We start from the raw sequence: 24,488 nt of genomic DNA on the forward strand, positions 1-24,488 counted from the left end.
GACACTGCCCAATATCTGCGCGGCCCAATTCAGTGCGCACCCCAAAACCGCTAACATCCTGACTTGCAGTTTAGAATCCTTTCAAGAATTCAGAAAATGGATGCCTCAACATGAAAACCCGCACACAGCCCAAATTCCACGTGCAACTTCTGATCCGCCAACAAGCCCAAATCTTTATCTCACCCCATATCCGTGTTTACATGTACACAATCCCGAATCCATATACACCTGAAATATGTGCACCACCACTAGGTGCGCACCCTAAAATTCATGCGAATATCATACCCGCGGAGAAACCCACTTGTACTTTAGATTATCACAGAAGAAGTATCATTTAACATACTTCATGTCAAATTTCAAATTACATTCATTATTCACGTGATCTAAATGAGACAACTTTGAGATTCGGCACACCTCCAAACTGCAGACACCCCATATACGTGAGAAATCCATGTGCATCTCCAAATGCAAATACATCCCCACAACTTCAAAACCGTGGACACACACACGCTAATTAAATTATCTCAATATAATAATTTCAGACATACACAAGATGACAAAATCTGTGTACAACGAGCCCCACAAATGAATGTGGGGGTTGCAGCGTGTTTGGGCTGTGCGTGGATTTGGTGATGCGCACCAATTTGACGAAGCACATGGATTTGGTGATGTTCGCTGATTTGGGTTGCCTTTTCAATCATGAGTTTGACGGATCAAAACTTGCGTGCGGATTATTAACGTCGAGGCTGCCATTTTCTCAATTGCTTTTATTGATTGTTACTCAGGGAAAATCTGCTGTACAAGTGGCGGAGTCCGTGGGTTTCGGGTTCGCACTGAATTGGCGATTGCGCAATTTTATTTTTTGTCGTCTAATACGGGTTCTACACGGTCTTGTGGTTCATATGGATCTGGGGTTGTGCATGGATTTCGGAGCGTTCTCTAATAAAGGATTGCAAACTGATTTAGGGGAGTGCTCCGATATAAGGGTGCGCACCTTTTTAGGGATAGCAAATTTACGGTAGCTAGCGAATATGTGAGTCTCCACGTTTTTGTGAGCGCATATCGATTTGTTGACTTACGTAGGGACTCTGGGATACTTGGTGGTTTTTACTGTTAAGACAGTCGTTTTGTGTTTGCAATGATTATCCGTCTGGGTCATCTAATATGATTATCCGTCTGGGTGCTCTCGTATTTGAGGATGTGCGCAGATTTGGGGGTGAGGACGGATTTTAGTGATCAGTGTCCAGTTCGGGGTGTAGTCTTGAATATGGGGCTACACACGGATTTGGGTTGACATGCAGATTTGGGTGTGTCGCCGATCTGCAAAAGGATTTTGGCGCACATATGGCTTTCTAACCTCGAGACAGTCATTTTCTGAATTGATTGAAATGTTGCCTGTTAGGATAATCCATTATACATCTCGGGTGTCAGCGGGATTTTGGGTTTGCGCAGATTTAGGGCTGCTTCGGCAAATATGGGTGGCAAATGATTTGTGATGCGAAAAGATTAACTGAAAACAGCGGATTTGGGGGTACATGCAGATTTGGTCTCTTTAGGAGAGTTTCGGCGAGGACGTGTGCACAGTGATGGGTGGATTTGGAACCACATACGTATTCGATGGTGCTTTCTGATTGGGAGGTTGCACAAGCTTAGGAATGTATCAACCAATATAGGTGCACAGGACGTCAGTATGGATTTGGGGTGCACACGGGTGCCTGACGATTGGGGATGAGATCAGGTTTAAGTGTGTGTCGGAGCATATAGGTGCACATGAATTTGTTGGTGTCGGTCGATTTAGGGTTGTGGTAAATCTCAAAGTCATTTCATTTATAGTGTCTTCAATAATAGCTGCACTATGTTCTCGCGATTTCTTTAATGTGAATGCTGTCACTCTAAAGTGACTCTTCCTTTGGGAAAATCAAATGTGTATACGTGGGTGTCAGCAGGTTTGGTGGTGTACACGATCTTAGATGCTCCCGGATTTGGGGGTGTCTTTGGATTTAGGGTCCTGACAAATCTCGCGTTTGTTTCATTGATAGGTTCTTTATTAATAAATACACTTTCAGTTTTCTACTCTGCTCTTGCTGTGACTTTTAAGTTGGAGGTTGTTACTTTGTGAACTATTTGAAATTATTTCTCCTCTCTGATGACCTAATCTGAAAGTGGGAGGTGTTGACGAGTTCGGAGTGCGCACCCATTTGGGTGTGCATACGGATTTGGGAGTACACGTGGATTTTTGGATGTCGCAGGAATTGGGTATAATGCCAAAATTCAAATTGTTTCTTTTACAGATACTCGGATACACATTGGACTTTAACGTTGAGTTTTGTTCTTGCTGCTTTTAATGTGAATTAAGCTCTCTTGTGAAATGTTTGTAATGATTTTTGATCTAGGATAAATAATTGTACATGTAGGGGCGGACTCGGATTTGGGGGTTCTCAGAGATTTTAACAAGTGCGCGGCGAGTTTGGGTACACACGGATTTGGGTGGCGGTGGATTGGGGGGCGTGACGAATCACAAGGTTGTTTCACTTATAGATACTTTAATAATAGAACTTGGAACTTTGTTCTAGAGTTTTGAACGTGCAGCTGTTTTGTGAACTGTTTGACCTGACTCGTGATTTCAGATAATCCAGCGTGCATGTGGGTTTGTCGTCAGGATTGGGGTGCATATGGATTTTGGGTGAGCTCTTATTTGGTCATGCACACAGATTTATGGTTGAATACGGATTTGGGAATGTGCGCAGATTTAGGCGTCTGTTGTCTAATATGGAGCTGCACAGGTTACATCCAGATTTGTGCGTGTCAAACGATCTGGAGTTGCAGATGCATTTCGGGATGCGTGCTGATTTTAATGTCGAAACAGTCATTTTCTTATCGATTTGAAATGATTTCTGCTCTGAGACAATCTATTATGCATGTTGGGGAGTCAGCGTGTATGGAGTGAGCACTGATTTTTGGGATTACGCAGATTTAGGGCGGTGTCGGCAAATATGCCCTCACACACCAGTCTGGGGATGCGAACAGATTTAGTGATGTGTACGACAATATAGAGGTGCGCACTTATTTGTAACGCTTATTGATCTAGAAGCATGCAGGCCAGTATGTGGATGTTTACAGATTTCAGCAAATATGTCATCACACACTAATCTGAGGATGCGAACAGATTTAGTGATTCGGAATTATTAAATATCTGAAGGTTGTTTCATTCATAGATAATGTCAGAATCAATGCACCTTGAACTTTCAGCATTATTCTTGTAATTTTATGCTGGAGGCAGGCATTTTGTGAACTGTTCGAAATTATCCTTGCCCTCTGATACTGTACGGTGCATGTACGGGTGTCAGCGGGTTTGTGATGCCCATTGAATTGAAGATTACACAGAGTTAAGGCAAAATAGTCAAATATGTAGTGCATACAGTTTTGGCACTGCGCCTGGACTTGGGCATGCGTCAGATTTCGGGGTGTGCTCTGGAATATGGGGTGTACACGGATTAGTAGATGAGCACAGATTCGGGTATCTCGGCGGATTTAGGATAGCACAGCATTTTTGTGTGCGTGCGCATTTGCGGTGTATTTGGGTTTGTGACGAATATCACGATTCTGTCACGTGTACACTGGTGTATCTACAGATTTGGAGGTATGACGAATTTCGAGGCTGTTGCCTTGTGGCAGCAATATTGTGCGCTCTCTGAAATGATCCTTGCTCAGGGATAATCCAACCTGCATTGGAATGTGTCAGAGAGTTTGGGGAGAACGAATTTGTGGTTGCATGTGGATTTGGGGGAGCACACGAATTGAACATGTCCGTGGATTTTTGTTTGCAACTCATGTGGGGGTTGCTTACGGATGTGTTGCTGCGCACAGACTTGGGGAAGGAACTTGTGTTTCGTGCACATTGATTAGGGGATGCACAAAGAGTTAGGGATTTGTCCGCCAACGTGGGTAGCACCATAATTTGGAGAAGCACAAAGATTTAAGGATAGGTATGCCAAATAAATTTGCACATATTTCATGTTTTTTAAGTGTTTCTAAGTGTTTTGGTGCACTTAGATCGGGGATGTGCACAGATTTGTGCGCCGCGGCTGGTTTAGGGGTGCACACGAATTTCGTGCTGTCGGTCTATCCTATGAGCTTAAATAGGAATTATGGAACTGTATTCTCAGATCACTCTGCTCTCCCTCATTCCTCAATTCCCTAACAATTATTGCATACGTCTACCCAGGTAGGTCCGGCCAAAGTGCAATGGCTCTTGATCCCATCTGGATGGACTGTCACATTAGATTCCAACTGCAAAATGTTCGGTCCGTTTTTCCAGCTGCTTCACTGACGCTGACAGTTTTCATAAACTACTTTGCAGTCCACTCACGCTCTGAACCCAGCTGCCATCTGCAAATCAGATTTCTCATATTACAATTGACTTATATAACCTGTTCCTTAGAATGTTTCTCAATAATTTGGTACACAGATTTGGTATTGTCGGTGCATTTGAGGTGCATACTAATTTGATTTGCGGACAGTGTGCAGATTTGGGTGTGTACGCATATTTTGTCATTTTGTGAAATGGTTTTGGGATAATCTAGTTTTCAAGTAGGTGCGTCCACGGGTGTCAATTTGTACATAGACATAAGGGTACACACGGATTTGGAGGTGCGCTCGGATCTCAGTGTTCTCACAAATTTGGTGTGTCTGCGGATTTGTAGGTATGGCGAAGCTCAAAGTTGTTCCATTTATAGATAGAACAACAAAAATGTAATTTGAACTTCGACACCTATCCTTGTGTTTCTTGTTTTCTTCTTTTTTAGGCAGCCATTATGTCACAATTTGAAATGATTCTTAGTCTGAGATAATCGAAAATGCATTTGGGTTTCTCAGCAGCTTCATATGCACACACACAAGTACACACACACACACACACACACACACACACACACACACACACACACACACACACACACACACACACGGGGTTTGGGGGGCGCTCTTACTTGAGGATGTGCGTATATTTTGGATTACACATGGATTTGTGAATGCGTACAGATTTAGGTGTATGTTGTCGAATATGGGGATGCACGTGGATTTCGGGTTACTCACAAATTTGGTTGTGTCAGCGGTTTTGAAGTTGATCACGAATTTTTGGCTGCGTGCGGAGTTTAAAGTCCAGGCAGCCACGTTCTGAACTGTTTGAAATGATTCCTGCTGTGGGAATATCTGTTGTGAATGTGAGAGGAATCAGCGGGTTTGGGGTGCATACTGAATTGGACATTGAGCATATTTAAAGTTACCTTCTCGAATATGTGGATGCAAATCTATCTGGCAGTTGAGCAGATTTTGGGGTGTGTTCTCCTGTATGGGACGCACACGGAAATGGTGCTGTGAGTAGATTTAGGCTGTGTTGTCGAATATGGGGGAGCACACGGATTTGGGATTAACTGTTTAAAATGTTTCTTAATCTGAGATAATCTAATGTGCATATGCGGTTGTCAGCGGGTTGAGTGCACATGGAATTTGGGGCTGCGCTCTTATTTAGTGACGTAAGCAGATTTGCAGGTGCACACGGATTTGGTGACGTGTCCGGATTCAGCGTTGCATCGTCTAATACAGAGATGTACACTGATTTGACGATGTGTACAGATTCAGCGGTGTGTTGTCGAATACAGGGGTGCACACTTATTTGGAGATACGCATATATTTACGGGTGGATAAGCCAATACTGGGATGTTTACCGATCTCGGGCTTCTCACAGATTTGTAATTTTTGTCGATTTGGAATTGCGACGCATCTTAAGGTTGTTTCCTTTATAGATACTTTTAAAATAAATGCACTTTGAACTTTCAACAGTAATCTTGTTATTCTATGCTGCAACCTGTTATTTTGTGAACCGTTTGAAATAATTCTTGCTCCACATATGGTCCACCTGGATTTGGAGTTGCTCACGCATTCTGGGCTGCGTGCCGATTTTTAATGTTGAGGCCCATTTCCTTACCCAGTTATATTCCGGCTGGATTTAGTCCTAAAACTGCTGGAGAAAGTGCGGAAAGGACAGATGCTGCTTTCTCCCGGTAGGCATTAGTTTTTAGGGCCAAGTGCTCCGGTCACGTTTTGTCACCCTGCAACCTGATCCTTCAATCTCTTTGAATTATGAAGGACAGCATGTGTACAAATGTCTCTCTCCAGCAGACTTCATCATGATCTTCATGACTCCAGTATTTCTACTATTTTTTTTTAATGTTTCCTAATTGAACACGCGATTTTTTATGTTTTATCGCCGAGCAGCATCTGATTGGCCTTGCAGATTTATTTTTGGGAACAAGTTGACTTGATCAACATTTCCGATCGTGTGCTCACGATCACACTTAATAAAACAAGGCGGCCATATTCTGAACAGTTTGAAATAATAACCTCATGATCTAGTGGATGTGTCAGCGGGCTTGGGTGCACAATCAATTGGGAATTGCTCAGATTTAGGGCAGCATCGGCGAATATGGAGGTGCACACTGCTTTGGTATGCTCATGGATTTGGAGATGCGCACATATAGGAGTGCTTTATCAAATATGGGGGTGCGCACTGATTAGGGAAATGTGCAGAGTCAGGGGTGCGGAGGCAACTACGGATCTGTAAACAGTATTATGGAATGCACCTGGATTTGGGGAGTCGCGCAGATTTAAAAGTGTTTACCTGAGTGTTGGGCACGGATTTCATGATGTGCGCAGATTTAGAAGTGTGTTGTCCGATTTGAGGGTACACACAAATTTGGGACACGCGTTAGAGTTGTGTATGTCGCCCTATCTGCAGTTGAAATCGCATTTTGGTATGCGTGGGAATTTTAATTGTCGAAACAGATATTTTCTGAACTGTTTGAAATCATTCCTGCTCTGGAATAATCTATTTTGTATGTGGTGTGTCAGCGTCTTTGGGTACGCACTGATTAGGTGAGGTGCACAGACTTGGGGATGCGTTTTGGCTGTGTTGGCGGATCAGGATTTGCAGACGAATAAGTTTTGGTTTTCATGTGGATTTTTAATGACTAGGCTACCATTTTGTGAACTGGTTGAAATGGTCTTTGCTTTGGGATAATCTAATGTACATGTAGGGATGTCAGTGGGTTTGTGGTTCACACTGTTTTGGGTACTGTGCAGACAGAGCTGTCTTCACAAATATGGGGTTCACACCGTTTTAGAAATGCACATGAATCCGGGGATGTGGCAGATTTAGGGATCTGTTCTCGAATTTAGGGTCCAAACGTATGATGTGCGCATATTTAGGCATACCTTGTCGAATATGGGGTTGCACACGTATTTATTGTTAAACTGAGAGTTGCGACTCTCGGCCGATCTACAGTTCAAATCGTATTTTGGGGTACATGGGAATTTTAATTTCGAAACAGCCATTTGCTGAACGGTTTGAAATGACTCTTGCTCTGGAAAATGTAATATATGAGGTGTGTCAGCGTATTTGGAGAGCACACTGATTTGCTGATATGCGCAGATCCCGGGGTGTGTTTTCAAAGATGGGCGTGCACATGTATTTGGAATACATAGAGATTTGGCTGCGTTTGGCCAATCAAGGTTTGCGCACGAATTCTTGGGGAGGGCATGAATCCGGGGCTGCGCACAGATTTAGGTGAGTTCTCGAAAATGCGATTGCACACGCATTTGCACACGTGCGCTGATTTAGGGGTGTGTGCTCCGATATGGAGTGCGGATCTATTTGGGGATTGAGCAGATTTAGGGGTCTGTCGACGAATACGGGAGTTGCAAAGTTTTTGTGGGTGTATATGATGGTTCAGACGGATCTGGCTGTGTCGGACCTGGGGATGCGTGCGGATAATTTAATGTCCAGGTCGCCATTTTGTGTTTGGAGTGAATCTTCGTCGGGATAATTTAATGTGCATATGGGAATATGCGCAGATATGGGGGGTGCACGTGGATTTCAGTGATGTGCGCGTTTTTAAGGGGGAATTTTAAATATGGGGGTGCACACGAATTTGGGTGACAACCAGATCTGGGTATGTAGGCCGATCTGCAAACGGATTTTAGGAACCGTGAGAGCTTTTATTGTCGGGACAGCCATTTTCTGCTCTGAACCAGATCTCTGTAATAGCCGGCTCACTACGTTACGTATTAATCCAGGTTCGAAGTACGTCCGTCTTAAATGTTACCCATCTTTTGTGACATAAACTGACCACGGCCTCGGGGCCACCGGGATAATTAACTGGGTCCAGTCTGGCCTTCAGTTTGGCGTTCCTTGTCCTCGTCTCTGCCTTTTATTCAATGCTACTTGCTCATCTGTGGTTCTAGTTCCTACTCCATCGCCCATTTCCCAACAGCAGGCATGCGCATACCACATGTTAATGCCAGAGCAGCTGCATCAAACTCCTCAGTTAGAATATTAAATCTCTTTCAGTACATGTGTAAAACCCGTGCTCCTTACACCAATCGCTCCAAATGCTGGAAGAGAGTCCAATACGATGACTTCCTGCAAAAATCTTTAGCCACACATTTACCTGTACTTCCTTAGCATCTCTTCCCTCGTCAGATCACTAATCCGGAGTTGCTAGTTCTTAAGCCATGAGCCTTCGGAACCACTAAATTCACTCATTTGGAAATGTTGGGGGATCTATAGGCTTGCATAGCACGACTCTCCTGTTCCTCCACACTGCGATCAAATCTACCATATGTACTCTGTAATTCAGTTTAAAATTTTATTGTGTATGAACTTTTTATTGTGATGAAATTCTACGCTATCCACAATATCACATAGGTGTCATTGATTCACTTAGAGGTGAAACGAAGAATAATGAGCCACGGCGCCCAGTAACCTCAATTTTACCCCAGCCTAGTCGCTAAGTTGTTTTCTGCATTTTTTTTTTCGTTTACCTTGTGAGAATACCCACAAATATCACGGAGAGGATGTACAAATTCCTTCCGGAAATAAACACCGGAATGAACTTCGATTTCCATTGCCCCGAGCTGGAATCGTCTGATTCTAACCGCTATGCTACCTGGAGCCAACAAACTGCAAGTTAGCAACCCACATATCCACTTCTTCTCTCAAGTCATTTACAAATATCAGAGAAAACAGGGTTACAGAACTGATCTTTTGGAAACGCCCCATCTACTGCCAGCCCCATACTCACCATGCCTCCCGACGTTCTGGATCGAGCTATTGTGGGGGCTCTTGTCAAACGCCTCACTCAGTTCCATACACAGATCATCCATCTCATTAATATGTTTTGTCACTCACTCAGAAAGTCATTCAGGTGCGTAAGGTATGACCTTCCCCTCACAAAGCCATTTGATTGCCTGTGATTAGGCTTCTCCAATTATTTGTCAAACCTGTCGTGAAGAACCCCCTTCAAACGATTAGCCTCCATTGATGGCAGTAGTCACTATTTTACAATTCCCAGGATTATCCTTACTACTTATTACCCGTCTTAACCAAGCTTATATTTAGAGTTTATACTTCGATATTACCCGCTCACGATTAAAAGTAATAAACGTCATGGACCAACCACTGAAGGACTCGGATTGATTTCTCAATTCAGCTTTCTCTGGAGAGTGTAATATCTGAATACAAACTGCCGCTACTCCTAACATCTTTCTAATTGTATAAATAATTTATCCCTGATCGTGTCTGTTTAGAGAGACTCTCCAATTTCCCAGTTGCGTCAATAAAAAATTAGCTGAACCTTTGTTCCATTAATTATCAAGTTTCTGTTTCTATCACACTGTCCTTTTCAACCATTCTTTGCTTGTTCTTTGTCCAGGTCAGTACTGCGTTGACATAGTCGAATATCTCGTTGACACTGACTAAGATTAGACCAGTCAGAAGCAAGAGACAATCTGCAGACTCTAGAATTCCAAAATACTGGAGGAACTCTGCAGGCCAGGCAGCATCTGTGGACAAGTGTAAACTGTGGACGTTTTGTGCAGAGACCTTTCATCAGAATTGGATTTCTTTTCCTTTCTCTCCAATTCTGCTGCCTGAGCTGAAGACTTTCGCCAGCACTTTGTGTTGGATTAGATCATATCAGTTCCCATTTCGCTTCGCTGTGTCTTTTGTTCTTGGGTTCACAGCATCGCCTCTTCCACTTAACACCGCTCCTCCACCTTGCCTTTGAAAGCTAACATTCTGTTACTGGAAATTAGTTCAAATCGGAAAACAGTAGGATAAAATACAGGTAGGGACAGAGGAGAAAATCAGCGTGAAGTAAAGGAAGGGTAATGATGGGAGCAGGAATGGTTAATATCGACGGAAGTATAATCCATATCAAGCTGTTTTGTCAGGATCGGGAAGAAGGGTTGACAGGTTCGCCTCAAGGCACAACTTAAGCGGGACGAGGGTGAGATGCAAAGAGGATTCTTCTGGGATGCTGCGTCTAGTAGTGCTTGCGATCGACTGTACATATTTGTTGTGTAACTGTAAGGCAACACACACAAAATGCTGGAGCAATTCAGCAGATGGATGGCAACGTTGGAAAAGAGTAAACATTCAACTATTCGGGGCGACAAACTTCATGATTTTGTGTGTGGTGTTCTATAGTTCGATCATCGACAGATTTTCTCCTGCTTTGTTTGAAACTCTGTTCATTGTATTGTTTCCGTTTATTACAAATGGGAGTACAGAATAGGAGCGTGAAGGCAGCTGAATTGTACTACTGCATAGCATTTAATTCTATATTTTAATGAGTTTCAAAATCCAATTCAGTGGGTATTTCACCACATTCTTGAGATCATCTCGGAATTTGCTCTGAGTCAGGGCGTAAATACACGTGTTGGTGCAGGAACTGAGGATCTGCAGCATTCCCGCTGTCTCATCCGTAATGTAAACGGGATTCGTGACAGAATAATAAACAAAACTCTTTGAAATCCGTTGATAGATGTAAAATACCAAACGTGTTCCCCACAACAATATAAAACTACCCGTTATGCTGAAGAGCAAAACGATGGATTTCCGTCGGTTCTCCATCTCCCGGTCCTTGTCATTCTCTCGACTTTTTTGTCCCCGGATCCTCCTGCGGGCTCGACTGACCACCAGAATCCGCCTGGCTGTCAGAATATTGAAAAACAAAATCAGAAAGAATGGGACACAAGGGGTAAAAATGCGGTGAAACATCTCAAATACCACCCACGAGGGAGAGTTTCTGTAGCTCGGTGTAAGAACACAATACCAGGGGATACCATCAATTATTATCATAGGCTCGTATACAAAGCCCCAGGGAACACACTCCAAACAGGCCAGCACACTCACTGTCCCGTTAACCACAGCCGCCGTTTTCTCGATGCAATATTTTGTTTTCAGCTTCTCACAGCAAATAGCCACAAATCGATCGATGGTGAAAGAGACAGTCAGCCAGACAGAGGCAGTAGTGCTCGCATGAATCAGCCATCTAGCGATACTGCACACAGGAGTGATGAACAGGAATGATTGTCGAAAATAAAGCCAAGCAGTCCACATCAGGAGCGGTAGCGAGATAACGACCAGGAGATCGGCCGCTGCCATTCCCACCAGGTATAGAGTTACACATTTGGAGAGACCGCACTTATCCCGGGACAGGATCACAATCGCCATCAAGTTCGCTGAAGAGAGAGGGGAAATAGGAAATTGAGAAAATACTGAGTAAAACCCATTGCCGCAGTTGCGGGGATCATGTAATATTCCCATTTCATTGTTGCATTCAGCGGTAGAAGGGTGAAGAGAGGGTCAAGAGCTGGCTGAGTTTACACATTAAAATAAAGTCAAATGATTTAAATTCGGTTTCCTTTCTGATGACCAAAAATATGAAGAGGCAGCGGACAGATGAAACTAGGTACCCTCAGAGTCAGTACTGTTTGGAACATTTCTATGGCTTCATCCGAGTCTGATATGAATGGAATGAATCAATTCGGACGCCGATGGCGGGATTCTTGCATTAAACAATCATGAACTTCTCTGTGACTCCCTGTCACCGACAGAGCAGCCGAAGGGCACAACAGAAACAGGAATTCCCGGAACCACTCATCCAGACAAAAATAGAATATGTGGGAATGCAGTTAACGTGTATTTTCTGAGCTGTTTTCAGAGAGCCCCCATGACACGACTTTCTCTTACTCTTTCTATACAAGCTGCCTGAGGCTTTGTGTTTCCAGCATTTCCCGTGTTTGTTTCCTATTCCAGCATTTGCCACCTCGCCGACTTTACAGCAGAACTTTGACTGAGGCAGCAGTCACAGCCTAGTCTGATACAGCCTCTCAGATATACTTGACGCCCCCGACTGACTCCATCACAGGGAAGCCGGGAGAATAATCCAACATCCAGTAGCAGGCACGGTGACACAGACAGATGTTTGTAGCGGTATCAGATGTGGATATATTATAATACATTTTACAGTATTTATAGTTATATGGATAATATAATATATTTCACAGTGTTTGTAGTTATGAGTCAACACGTCGGTTTTGTTAATTGAGCAGCAACGACGTCATTGTGTTGTCCAGCAACTGCTTCACTTTCTGTCACACAGCTCACTTTTACTAAAAATCCTCAATCTTCCTGCAGCAACAGGGAGCTCCTCAAATTTGCTGAATCGTTACCTCTAATCGATTGTTTGATCATGACACTTACCTCACACAACCGCTCATATACCCATGCAGACAATCAATTAGCATCATCTCCGCGGCAGTATAAACACAGTATTTGCAAATGCAGTGTAGCTGCTTCGAGACCAATAGCACAGAGACCCGAGCATCACACTATTGAACACAAACCGCTGGAAGAAATCTACCTGTCCCACCGATGTCTTCCGATGTTGGCGGATTCGCTGAATTCTTACAGCGGTTTATTTTTAGTTCCAGATATCAGAATCCACAGTCGCTGGCTTCGATTCCATTCCTAGAATACCGAATACTAGGACTGGACATGCGGTTGTGGAAATCGGCGACAGAAACAATCATTATATTGGCATTAATTTCCATTCCCCCCTCCCCCACGGCAGCCGATACCGCAGCTTACCGAGAATTCCAAAGGCTGAAATGAAAGGATAGTAAATTTCTCCTATCCGCAAAAGGACTGGATAACCCATTTCCGTGATAAACTGCCAATTGTGTTGCTCCTGAATTCGCAGCTCCTTCAGAAACTCTGAGATAATGTATTCAAAACGCCCTTAATTTATAGAAAGGATCAGTCTCCAGAGACACTGTTATGCCGCTGACTGACTACAGTCACTTGAACAATGATGGTAATTCAGCACCATTCATTGTCTCTGATGTAAATATTGGGCCGACAGAAGACAAGCGCTTCTAAATTCCTGGGCATTACCTCTGCGGTTCCTCACCTGGTGAAAAGAATGTCGGAGCTCCATTGATAAACACCCGAAGCAGCCACATTTACAGATTTCATTTTTTCCTCCGCTAATTAACCACTTGTGAACAGAGTTCAACGACACGTCCGAACCCAAACTTCTCTCCCTGTGGTTTGTCATTTTCAACATCATCCTGGACACACGAACACACACGCGGAATGGCGGTGTTCGGATGACCACGACGCTGATGTACTAAAAATGACAGAATTTGCAGATGCTGGAAATCCTCAGGGGAAGGCGACACACACAAAGTGCTGGGAAAAGAATTTTGAGATGTTGCTGATGTAATTGGATCTTAAGAGCATCACAGACCTGCCAGAACTCAAAGGAAGAAATGCTTCGATCTGCAAAGGGAATATTCAATAATAAATATTAAACATAGGACTCTAAATTGGGAGATGAATCGACGTAGGATGGATGAAAGTGAATGAAAGAGAGACAAGCATCATATGCTATATTATAACAGTGTGAAAAAAGAAAGAGGCTCACACCGACAGATTGACAGTGGCACACGCTGCAACGGCCGCTTCACACAACCGTCTGGCATATACCCCTCCCTCACTGACCGACTTTCCTTCTCCTACCAACAGGGAAACACTTCAATCAACTCCGATTTTCCCTCCTGTGGAGGCACCAGAGCAGTCGCTCCTCTCTGACACACAAGGTGTTTTGCAAAGCACAGAGACACCGACAGCTCATTAGTTCCACAGTTTCAGACAGCAGAGACATTCAGATTCAGTCCAACACTGAATTCAAGACCCAGACACAGATTACCAATACAACGGCTACACTGAAACACAGATGGTTAATATTTCCATTGACCTCGGCACCACTGTCCTACAGTAGAGACACAGACCCAGTCTCCATATCCACGCCCACGGGGTTAGCAGTGTCAGTGTGAGCTCAGGATTGGACGAACAGCTGGACAATTGGGAAATTATGAATGTGCTCTTGGAAGAACTTAACAAAGTTTCGGATAAGCTCGTGGGGTTCTGGATAATATGACTGTGTCAGAATTAGTCAGCAGGTTAATGTCAGACTGTCAGGAGGGTCCGGTTGCGGTAGGACCCAAGTGCAGACCAATGAATGTTCTTTTACCAGGATTTTATTAGTGGCCACAGGGGCAACAGTCTTTCAACAAGAGGAGGCAGGCACGTAGCCGGAAAGGCAGGCGGAGGTCTTACCCGGGTAAGGCTGTCCGGCGAGGGCAGACGATTACGGATGCTTCAGGAAAGAATCAGGTTCCAAATAGACAGAATCCGGAAATACAAAATTCAACAATTTCAGTTGGCAGTAGTCACTATCGCAGGCTGGAACGACTCAGTTCAGGACTGGGACGAACAGGCAGAGAGTATGAGTCGAGGCAGGGTTTAAGTGGACCGGGTAATGGGCGAGAACAGAAACAGGTGAGTGCTATTGAGGAGATAAGTGAGTAATTTGCGAGAGTCCAATTAGGGAAGGGGCTGGTTCAAAGCCCACATGGCCAGGTGAAAAAAGGTAGAACTAGGGCTGTCGTGGTCCAGAGTTATCAGCAGAGCCCCTTTGACCCAGTGTTCAGGGCGGATCCTTAATAGGAATCTTAATAGGAGTCTGCTCAGATCCCGGGAGGTCTCTTATGGATGGACATGAGTGGTGAACTTGATCTTCTATAGTGACAATTTCTTCATTTTTCTGGATTGTGTTTTCATTTAACTTTAGTGCTATGTACTTCTTATTAGTTTTGCACATGCTGTCATGGAGTGCTGAATCCTGGTTTCGTTGTAGAAAGTATATCCTGGGGAGATATTTTACTTGACCCCTCTCCATCCCGATGTTCACCCATGATCTACCACCTTGTACTTCTTCCTCCGCTGTCCACTCTACATTCCTTACTTCGTCTTTGCATCATTTTTTCCACAAAAATGCCAATACTTCAAGAGCATCGGAGACAGAAGTGAGTATACTGTAGACGTTATTACTAAGGAGAAAATGTGCTTTGGAAACTGAAAGGTCTGAAGGTAGATAAGTCTCCCGGACAGATGGTGAACACCCCAGGCTTCAGAAAGAGGTAGCTGAAGAGTTTGTGCAGACATTACAGCCAGAGAGCGCTACAGCACAGAATAATGCCATTCGGCCAATCTAGTCTGTGCCAATCCGTCTATCTGGCGAGTTCCAGCAACTTCCACTGGGACCATATTCCCCCATACTCTTCGCACCATGAACCCATCCAAACTTCTTTTACATGTTGAAATCGAACCTGCCACTTGCTCTGGCAGCCCATTCCACAATCTCATCGCCTCTGAGTGAAGAAGTCCCCCCTCATTTTTCTCTTAAAGAATGTGTAATGACCTTTCAAGAATCACTAGATTTGGGAATGGGTCTGACGAACTACAAAGTTGCAAATATCACTCCATTCTTTAAGAAGCGAAGGAGGCAAAAGGAAGGAAATCATAGGACATTTCGACTGACCTTAGTGGTTGGGATGATCTTAGAGTCCATTAACGATGATTTTTCGATGGAAGAGCATGATAAAGTAGGCCAACGTCAGCATAGTTTCCCTCAGAGGAAATCTTGCCTGACAAATCTGTAGGAATTCTTTGATGAAATAACAGGCAGGATAGAGAAAAGAGAAGCAGTGGATGTTGTTTGTTTGAATTTTCAGATGGTCTTTTACAAGATGCTGCACATGAGGCTGCTTAACAATACCACAATCAGGGTATTACAGGAAAGATACTGGCATGAATGAAGATTGGTTTACTAGCGGGAGGCAAAGAGTGAGAACAATGCAAAGCTGTTATATTTGCTGCCCGTAACTATTGGCGTTCTGCTGGGGTCGGTATTGAGACCGATTCTTTTCATGTTAGATTTCGATGATTCGATGAGAGAATTGATGGCTTGGTTGCCAACTTTGCAGTTGACATGAAGGTAGGTGCCGGACAGGTGGCTTAGAGTAAAACTGGTGTCTGCAAAAGGACTCAGACAAGTTTTGAGAAGAGGCAATAAAGTGGGAGATGGAATACACTGTAGGGACTGCGGTTAACTGTCTGGTACTCAAGTTCTCTCAGCATAACGTTGGACGAACGTTATTAGAAAAACACTGCGATACAATATGGGTTTCATTTTGTTACATTCAAAAATGCTATTTTAGTACTACAAGTACATTTCCACAGTGGTGGAGAAGTGCCCAATCGCCCCTCGCCAACTGTAAAATCCCTTCCAACTCCTACATCACTCCCCATTTCTGTAAACCCCTCCGACCCCGACAGCACTCGCCATCTCTGCAAAACCCTCTACAATCCGCCCTGGTACATTCAGCTGACAGCTGACACGATGAAGACACTGCCCGTGCCATATGGCAGGGTTCATAAAACACCATCAGACTTCCTGTTTGTAAACCTACCGATTTTCATGGTTATCTTGACTAAACCTCTTCCCACATTACCTCCTGAAAAAAAAGAACTATTCCCTTTTCTCAGTTCCTTTGTCCCCGCTATATATGTTCACAGGATGCGGTTTACCTTTCCGGGACACCAGAGATGGTCTCTTCCTTCATAGAGTGGGTTTTCCTTCCTCTACCATTGATGCTGATCTCAGTCCAATCGGTTCTATTTCCTGAAAATCCGCCTTCACTTCATCTTACCGTCCCCTTAACATTGGCAGAGTCCTTCTTGTCCTTACCTGCAAACCCACTAAACATCGGTGGCAGACGCTTCAGGTTAGAGTAATGAGCAGTGCTGGGATAATCAGGCCAGATCCTTTGGCAATGGGAATTACGGGCATGACCAGGAAATATGGGTAGACTTGTCCAAGTACAGTCAGCCTGGATCAAGCCAGTTCCCTGTGCATTGTGGGGATCATGTCAGTCTCCCAGCCTCCCGGACGGCCATATCTGCACACGCTGTGTGGAGCTGTAGCTCCTATTGGACCGCGTTAGGGAACTGTGGTTGCAGCTCGATAACCTTAGACTGGTAAGGGAGAGCGAGTAGGTGATAGAAAGGAGTTAAAGGAGTGAAAGGAATTTGTCACACCGGGGCCACGGGAGACAGTTAAGTGGGGTAACAGTCACGAGAGTGAAGGGGAACAGTCATGGACTAAAAAGTCCTGTTTGAGGGGGGGGGGGGGGTGGGGGGGGGGGGTGTGGTGAACAGTCTACCTGGGGAAAGCACCAGTGTCCGTGCCTCTGGCGCCGAGTCCGGTCCTGTGGTTCAGAAGTGTAGGAAAGGGAAAAGGAAGGCAGTAGTATTGGGGGACTCTCTAGTTAAGGTAAGAAAGAAACGCAGGAAGGAAACTCGGATGGTATTTGCCTCCCAGGTGCTAGGGTCCGGGATGCTTCTGATTGCGTCCACAATATCTTGCAGTGGGAGGGAGAACAGCCAGAGGTCGTGGTACATATTGGTACCAATGACACCGGTAGGAAAAGGGAAGAGGTCCTGAAAACAGAGTACAGGGAATTAGGGAGGAAGTTGAGAAGCAGGGCCGCAAAGGTAGTAATCTCGGGATTACTGCCTGTGCCACGTGACAGTTAGTATAGGAATGGAATGAGGTGAAGGTTAAATGCGTGGCTGAGGGATTGCAGCAGGGGGCAGGGATTCAGATTTCTGGATAATTAAGACTTCTTTTGGGGCAGATGTGCCCTGTACAAAAAGGATGTATTGCTCTTGAATCCCAGGGGGAGCAATATCCTATTTTGGAGATTTGCTAACGCTACTGTGGTGTGTTTAAACTGGAATTGCTGGGGGGTGGGAACTGGGGAAGAGGCGGTTGGCTCAGAAGTAGAGGAAGCTTGGAGACAGTGTGTGAGGGAGGACAGGCAGGTGATAGAGACACGCTCAGACCGACGGTTTGAGATGTGTCTGTTTTAACGTAAGGAATATTGTGAATGAAGCAGTTGATCTTAGGGCGTGGATCAGACCTTGGAGCTATGATGTCGTGGTCATTACAGAGACTTGAATTGCTCGGGAACAGGAAAGTGCCGGGTTTGATATGGTTCAGAAGGGACAAGGAGAGAGGCAAAAATGGTGGGGCGTGGCACTGTTGATCAAAGATAGTATCAAGCCTGCAGAAAAGGTGGAGCGATTGTCTATCGAGACTCTATGGGTGGACGTTAGGAACAGGAAGGGGTCAATAACTGTACTGGGTGTTTTCTTTTTTATAGGCCGCCTACTAGTAACAGGATATCGAGGAGCAGATAGGGAAACAGATCGTGGCAAGGTATATAAATAACAGTTGTCATGGTGGGAGATTTTAATTTCACAAATATAAATTGGCATCTCCTTAGAGCAATTGTGTTAGATGGGGTGGGTTTTTTTTAGGTGTGGAGTTCTTCGGTACGTTCCAATGAGACAGGGAAGTTATGGTAGGGTTTGGGCGCGAAGTAAGTTTGCCCGTCGAACTCTGTTTTTAGATTGGCAAGGAAGATCTACCGCGGAAGACTTACCTGAAGTGTGTGTCCCAGATGAGAAGGGAGCTGAAAAGGCTTATGAATCAGCTGAGGTCTCGGCTACTAAGCCGAATCAAAAAAATAACAGGAAGTATGATCAAAAAGTTAGGTTTTCCTAACTCATGCCTGGAGACTGAGTACTCATAAAAATCTGGGGCTACCTGGGAAGCATAAGTAGGCTGACCGCTGGGTGTTATGCCCTATGTAATGGAGACTCAGGTGTCAAACGTACCAGTACTATGCGCGATACCAGAGGCTGGGAATGGTCCTGTCAGGATTCTGCATTAGAAGCATCTTCTACCTCTGAAGCAAGAGGTGCGAGTTAACCCAGAGCCTGCCCTGGACCCTACACCTAGTAAGAGGACTCTGCGGAAACGTGGAGAGACTAAAGGTCTCGGAGGATGAGGAAAAGGGGTTGTGGTATATGCTGCCTTTCGCCAACTCCCCAAAAAGTGAGGAAAAGATTCCTTACCTTTCCCATACAGGTAACCTGGGCGGGGGGGGGGGGGGGGGGGGTCGGGAGGTTTGTGGCATTATCAGTGCTCAGACAGGCTTGCAGCTGGACCAGGAAGGGGGTGTAGTTTCCACAGTAACTGGGGATGAACCTGAGCAGAGGGATCCGGTTTGCAGGAAGGCACGAGTGATAGACCGGGGGAAGCCTCGTCAAGTACACCAGAGGTGTCCCAAGGAGTGTCTGAAACTGAAGGAATAGTTGATGGGACAAGGAGGTCTCAAAGAATCAGAAGACCCCCAGGTTGGCTTGCCTATGTAGCACCAGGGAAACAGAGTGCTACGACTATCGCACTAGGGAGATATGTCACTGCCCTTTACAAGTGGATTGGAGTTGCTGACATCACGAAATTCCATTGAAACAGGTGTTATTAACCTGAGATGACAAATTATTTCCAAGTCATGAGGACATGACTATTTTGTTGTGTGGAGAGTGTAATGCCCCGGTTCCTAGTTTTACTGTTATGCTGTACATGTTTCATATTGGCTGTTCTGTGAAAGCAGCTTGTTTTCAGCTTGTTTGGCTTGTGGTTGAGCATAAGAGATGAGGAGACATGTGCGCCATACAATTCGGATGGTTGAATTAAGGGGAACTTTCTCTGGTGAGGGACGCTAAGGTTGGGCTTGGGTTTTGTTCTGCGGGGGATTGGGAGATAAGACGCTGTAGAGAACCGGTCGAGGAATAGGATCCGATGGCAGAGCCGTTTGTTCGAAATGGGTTGCGAGCGACGTTCGGAAGGTGGGGTGAGCTTTCGGGTTGACCGAGGGCCCAGCGCGTGAGTGACAGAGAAGTTCCAGATGAGCTCCAACTTGTGCACATTTGACTGTTTAATTTGGATTGGGCAGTTTATTTTTGTTATTCTTTACTAACCTTTCAGTTAAGTCAAGATTCATAAGTATAATTCTTTAATCGTACTACAGACTACAGTCTGTTAGTGGTGACAGGATAGCAAATTACACAGCATCCACAAAAACCGGGGTTTGAGGTGGGCTCGAGCCGTCTCAATCTCACGAGTTCGGCGGGAATTGAGTGTGCTTTCCTTAGACTTACGCAGCCAAGGAAACCGGGGTGTTTCACCAGTATATCAGTGCATGTGGGCAGGCACATAAAGATCAGAACTTAAACGGAATAGGGAATTAAAGTGGCCGGAACTAAAACGTCGACGATAAGCAGCAGCGGTATCTCATCCGCCTGTCGTTTGTCCAAAACACAGGCGGCGTGTCTTTAAACGTTCCATGAAGCACACAGAATTAACAGATGTACCACTCAATTACTGTTTTCTCTGGATGGAGTGAAAAAAAAACTGTATGAACATAGACCATTGATATTTGTCGGGAAGCGTATCTCGCCCAGTTTTCCACTGACCCAATGCACAAAAGTGGAAGGAAAAGACAGGCTACTGAGCGGGCGGATGTTACTGCGGAGTTTTCACCTCAGATAGCTGAAGGATTGATGGCCGCGGAGGTGGGAGGGCCATGCGGGAATGACTGAAAGAGCGCTGAACTCTGGGATCATGGGACTGATTTGGACGGGACTTTGGAGTGATTTCCATACAAGTGCATAAATTATAAATCCAGCGTTCTCGATTCAGCTGTGCGGTTGGACGTGTAAAGATCAGTTTTCAATTTATTCCCCAAACTCCGTTTACAGTTTGTGGCTCCATAAAGGTATTTTTCTCCCTTCTTCACCGATTCCACATCGCTCCCCTTATCACTTAATTTCTTGAATATTGAGATCAGTTCTCTTTATATCGGTGTGGGAATGCATTGGGTGAAAATTCCTTTTAATAAAATTGATGTATATACAGCCTGGAAGGTAGTTCATCTCAGCGAATAAAGAGTCAGTGTGGTCTTGTGACGGGAACGTCATGTCTAACGAATATGACTGTGATTTTAAAGGAATAATCTAGACGATTTAACGAAGCAGGAAGGTAAAGGGAGTTTGGATGGACTTCAGTAATGTTTCTAAGAAGGCTCCCATGGCAGATACAAGGACGCCGAGATGAGTTGGCAAACTAGTCACAATTTTATCTCGGTAAATGGATGCAAATGATAATGTGCGTGTGTCTCTCTCTTCCCGGACGCCGGCAATAAGCGGCGAGTGTAGATTTGCTGCTGGGTCCTTCATAGATTGCAAAACATTGTGTGAAACAAAATGTGACTTAATGTACTTTGTGAAATAAAACTCTGGGAGGACATATAGACCTTTGTAGGGTCGCTTTGAGTTGTAACCTTGCAATGCTAGGTCATACCTCTCTGAATGCAGTGGGACAAGTGGATAGCACAAGGGGTTTTTGTTCTACATGCATTGTTCACCGAGGCTTTGAGTGGAAGAATTCCGACTCGGTCTTACAGCTGTACGGAGCACTGGTCAGAGCAGATTGACAGCAACGGGTGCAATTCTGATTCCCACGCCATGTGCAGGATTTTGTAAGAACTGAGCGATGGTAGATCAAAACTCACCAAATTGTTTCTTGGACTATGGGGAAGGGGATAAACAATAAGAAGTTTGATTGTTCCAAATAGAAAATGAAGTGAAGATTCCTTGTAGAAGTTTTTCAATTAGGAGGAGGTGTATATTGTACAGATAGCCAACAGCTTTGTCTTTTCCTGCGTCAGCAGTGGCTGAAACTACAGGCACATGCATACACAGATCTGAAGACATTCTCTTTTCGCCCCGTGTGCGTGGTGATGTCTACAGCAGACGTGCTGGATGGAGGTGATAACAAAGTAATGGAAAAGTGTCTGGATAGCCCTTGGTTAACAAAGGTAGGGAGGGATACGGGCTGTATTATGGCTCTGGGGATTGGCATAGTTCGCCATAGTCGAACTGTTAACTGTTTAGGACATATATGTCAAACTCAAGGCCCGCGGGCCAAATCCGGCCCGCGGTGGAATTATCTTTGGCCCGCGAGATAATATCTAATTACTATTAAAGCTGGCCCAAGTAATCGAAGCGCCAATGGTGTATGATATGGCTAATGCTGAGTTTATTCAGGTACCAGGTTTTCAGGGTTTTTAGTGTTTATTCGGCAGTCTTGCTCGGCAGTCATCTTCATAAGAAACGGAATTTGTAAAGTGAAACACTTTGTAGTTATAGCAGAGACTGAGACACATGAGAGCAGGCTGAAAAAACGGAGGCAACGAAAGCTGCGTTCGCACGCGTCCGACTGATCCGGCCCGCATGAAGCTGCATTTTGCTCAATCCGGCCCGTGACCTAAAATGAGTTTGACACCCCTGCTTTACATAGTGTGAAGGAACCGCAGCCGAGTGTAGATGCAGAATTTAAAAGCAGCGTGGATGGGTGACGAACGGGGGTGGAGAAGGAGATGAATGCTTGGAACAGGGAAGTAAATCTGCTGCGAACTTTGAACATTGTAAATGGACCAAGTCAGAGGCAGCGGGGCGTAGTGATATGCGAGGAGTGACAGAGCATAGGTGACAGGATCGCTGGAACCACCATCGCTGTGAAAGTTGCCGAGGTATCCGGCCTGTACAAAACTGCCGAAAAGCGCCCTTGGCGATCAGTTGACGATGCCTCCTTCCCAAATCCCGCTCCTCTTTCGGTACCGAGTGCCGTAACCTTTCTCCCTGCTTTCCCGCATTTGAGGCGTCTGCGAACCCCGAGTTACACCTTCTAAACCTTCAGAAATGAGCTGCCCGCAGAGTTTCATGGTTCCCTCTTTACAGCCTCTCTCTGCACAGAGACACATAGAGCGGTGAGACAGTAATTCACTCTTTCTTTCTGTTGTCTCCCCCCCCCCCCGGTGAATTTAGTGGCATTGTGATCCTGATCCTGTCCCGGGGAAAGTGCGGCCTCTCCACCTGCACCACTCGCAGCCTGGTGGCCATGGCAATGGCGGGTCCGTTATTATTACCTCCCTGGGCATCACCGTGTGCAGTGCGATCTCTGCCCTGGGAGAGGCAGCCACTGACTGTTCTGTCTGGTTCACTGTCAGCTTTACGTTTGACGGGTTTGTCGCCATGTGTTGCCAGAAATAGAGAGCTACGTATTGCACCGGGAAAACTGCGTCTGTGTTTCTGACGACAACCGGCGTTCTGTTCTGTTTGGACACTGTGCCATAGTTCTTTATATTGTAACCTGTGAAAGTGATTGGCAATATACCCTGGGACTGTTTGCAAATGCCAAGCTACTATATGGACCCCGGGTGGGTGGGATATGATTGTCTTACTATTGTTCTAACGCCATTACTCCCGTTCGTGTTAATACTACTGTTCAACGCTCTGACGGTCAGACGCATTTCGGTGATTAGCTGAGTCCGTAAGGAGCTGAGGGGTCAGAGCAAGGCGGAGAACCGCAGTGACCCGGAGATGGAGAACAGGAGGAGGCCTGTGATCTTACTTCTCACCATCTCCGGAAGCTTCATCATCCTGTGGTTCATGAAAGTTTCTGAATTCCTTTATAACACAATTGCCCAATTGGATCAAAATAACTACAACGATTCGGAATACATTTTTCAACACACCGGATACACGCTGGTGATGTTAAGTTGCTGCACAAACACATTTATTTACGGCGTAACTCGGTCCAGTTCAGAGAGCAGTTCAGCAGCGCAGCAAAATATCCGCTGACATCAGATGTTGTGAATTCCAGCTTGATATCACAGAACTGCCAGTCATCAGAGAACGTGGCGGCAGGGAGAATTAAACCAGTTTAGATCCCGAGAGGAAAATACACAACGCCACCCTCAGCCCGTGAAGTCCGCCTCCTACCAATTATAAAACTCACCCTAACTTTTAATTTTATCTCCCCGCCATATTCCGGCTCCTGTCACCGCCACAACGCTTTCGGTAATGGCAAAGCAGGAGAGATATACAACTCTCGTTACGTGCATCTGCAGTGCAAGTTTTTAGTGATTATGCAGAAAGTTTGAAGTTCGTACCTCATCTCCTTCTACCTTAGGCCACGAACTTATCAATGACCCCTGCTGTCGACCACTTCTGGAGGTCCAAGACACGGACTTCTACAAGAAGGGATCCGTATGCTCCACGACCGCTGGACTAAAAGTGTAAATGTAGCAGGGGACTATGTTGAAAAATAAATGTGCTCGGCTTTCCATAATTGACTCCTTCTACCTTAGGCCACGAACGTATCAATCACCCCTCGAATGTCTCGGAATGGCTATATCTACTAAGTAAATCCGTGTTTCATGTTGATCCTGTGATATTATATCCGAACGGGGATCACGTTATC

The sequence above is a fragment of the Hemitrygon akajei genome, unplaced genomic scaffold (assembly GCF_048418815.1).
Source record: "Hemitrygon akajei unplaced genomic scaffold, sHemAka1.3 Scf000095, whole genome shotgun sequence".
Lineage (NCBI taxonomy): Eukaryota > Metazoa > Chordata > Chondrichthyes > Myliobatiformes > Dasyatidae > Hemitrygon > Hemitrygon akajei.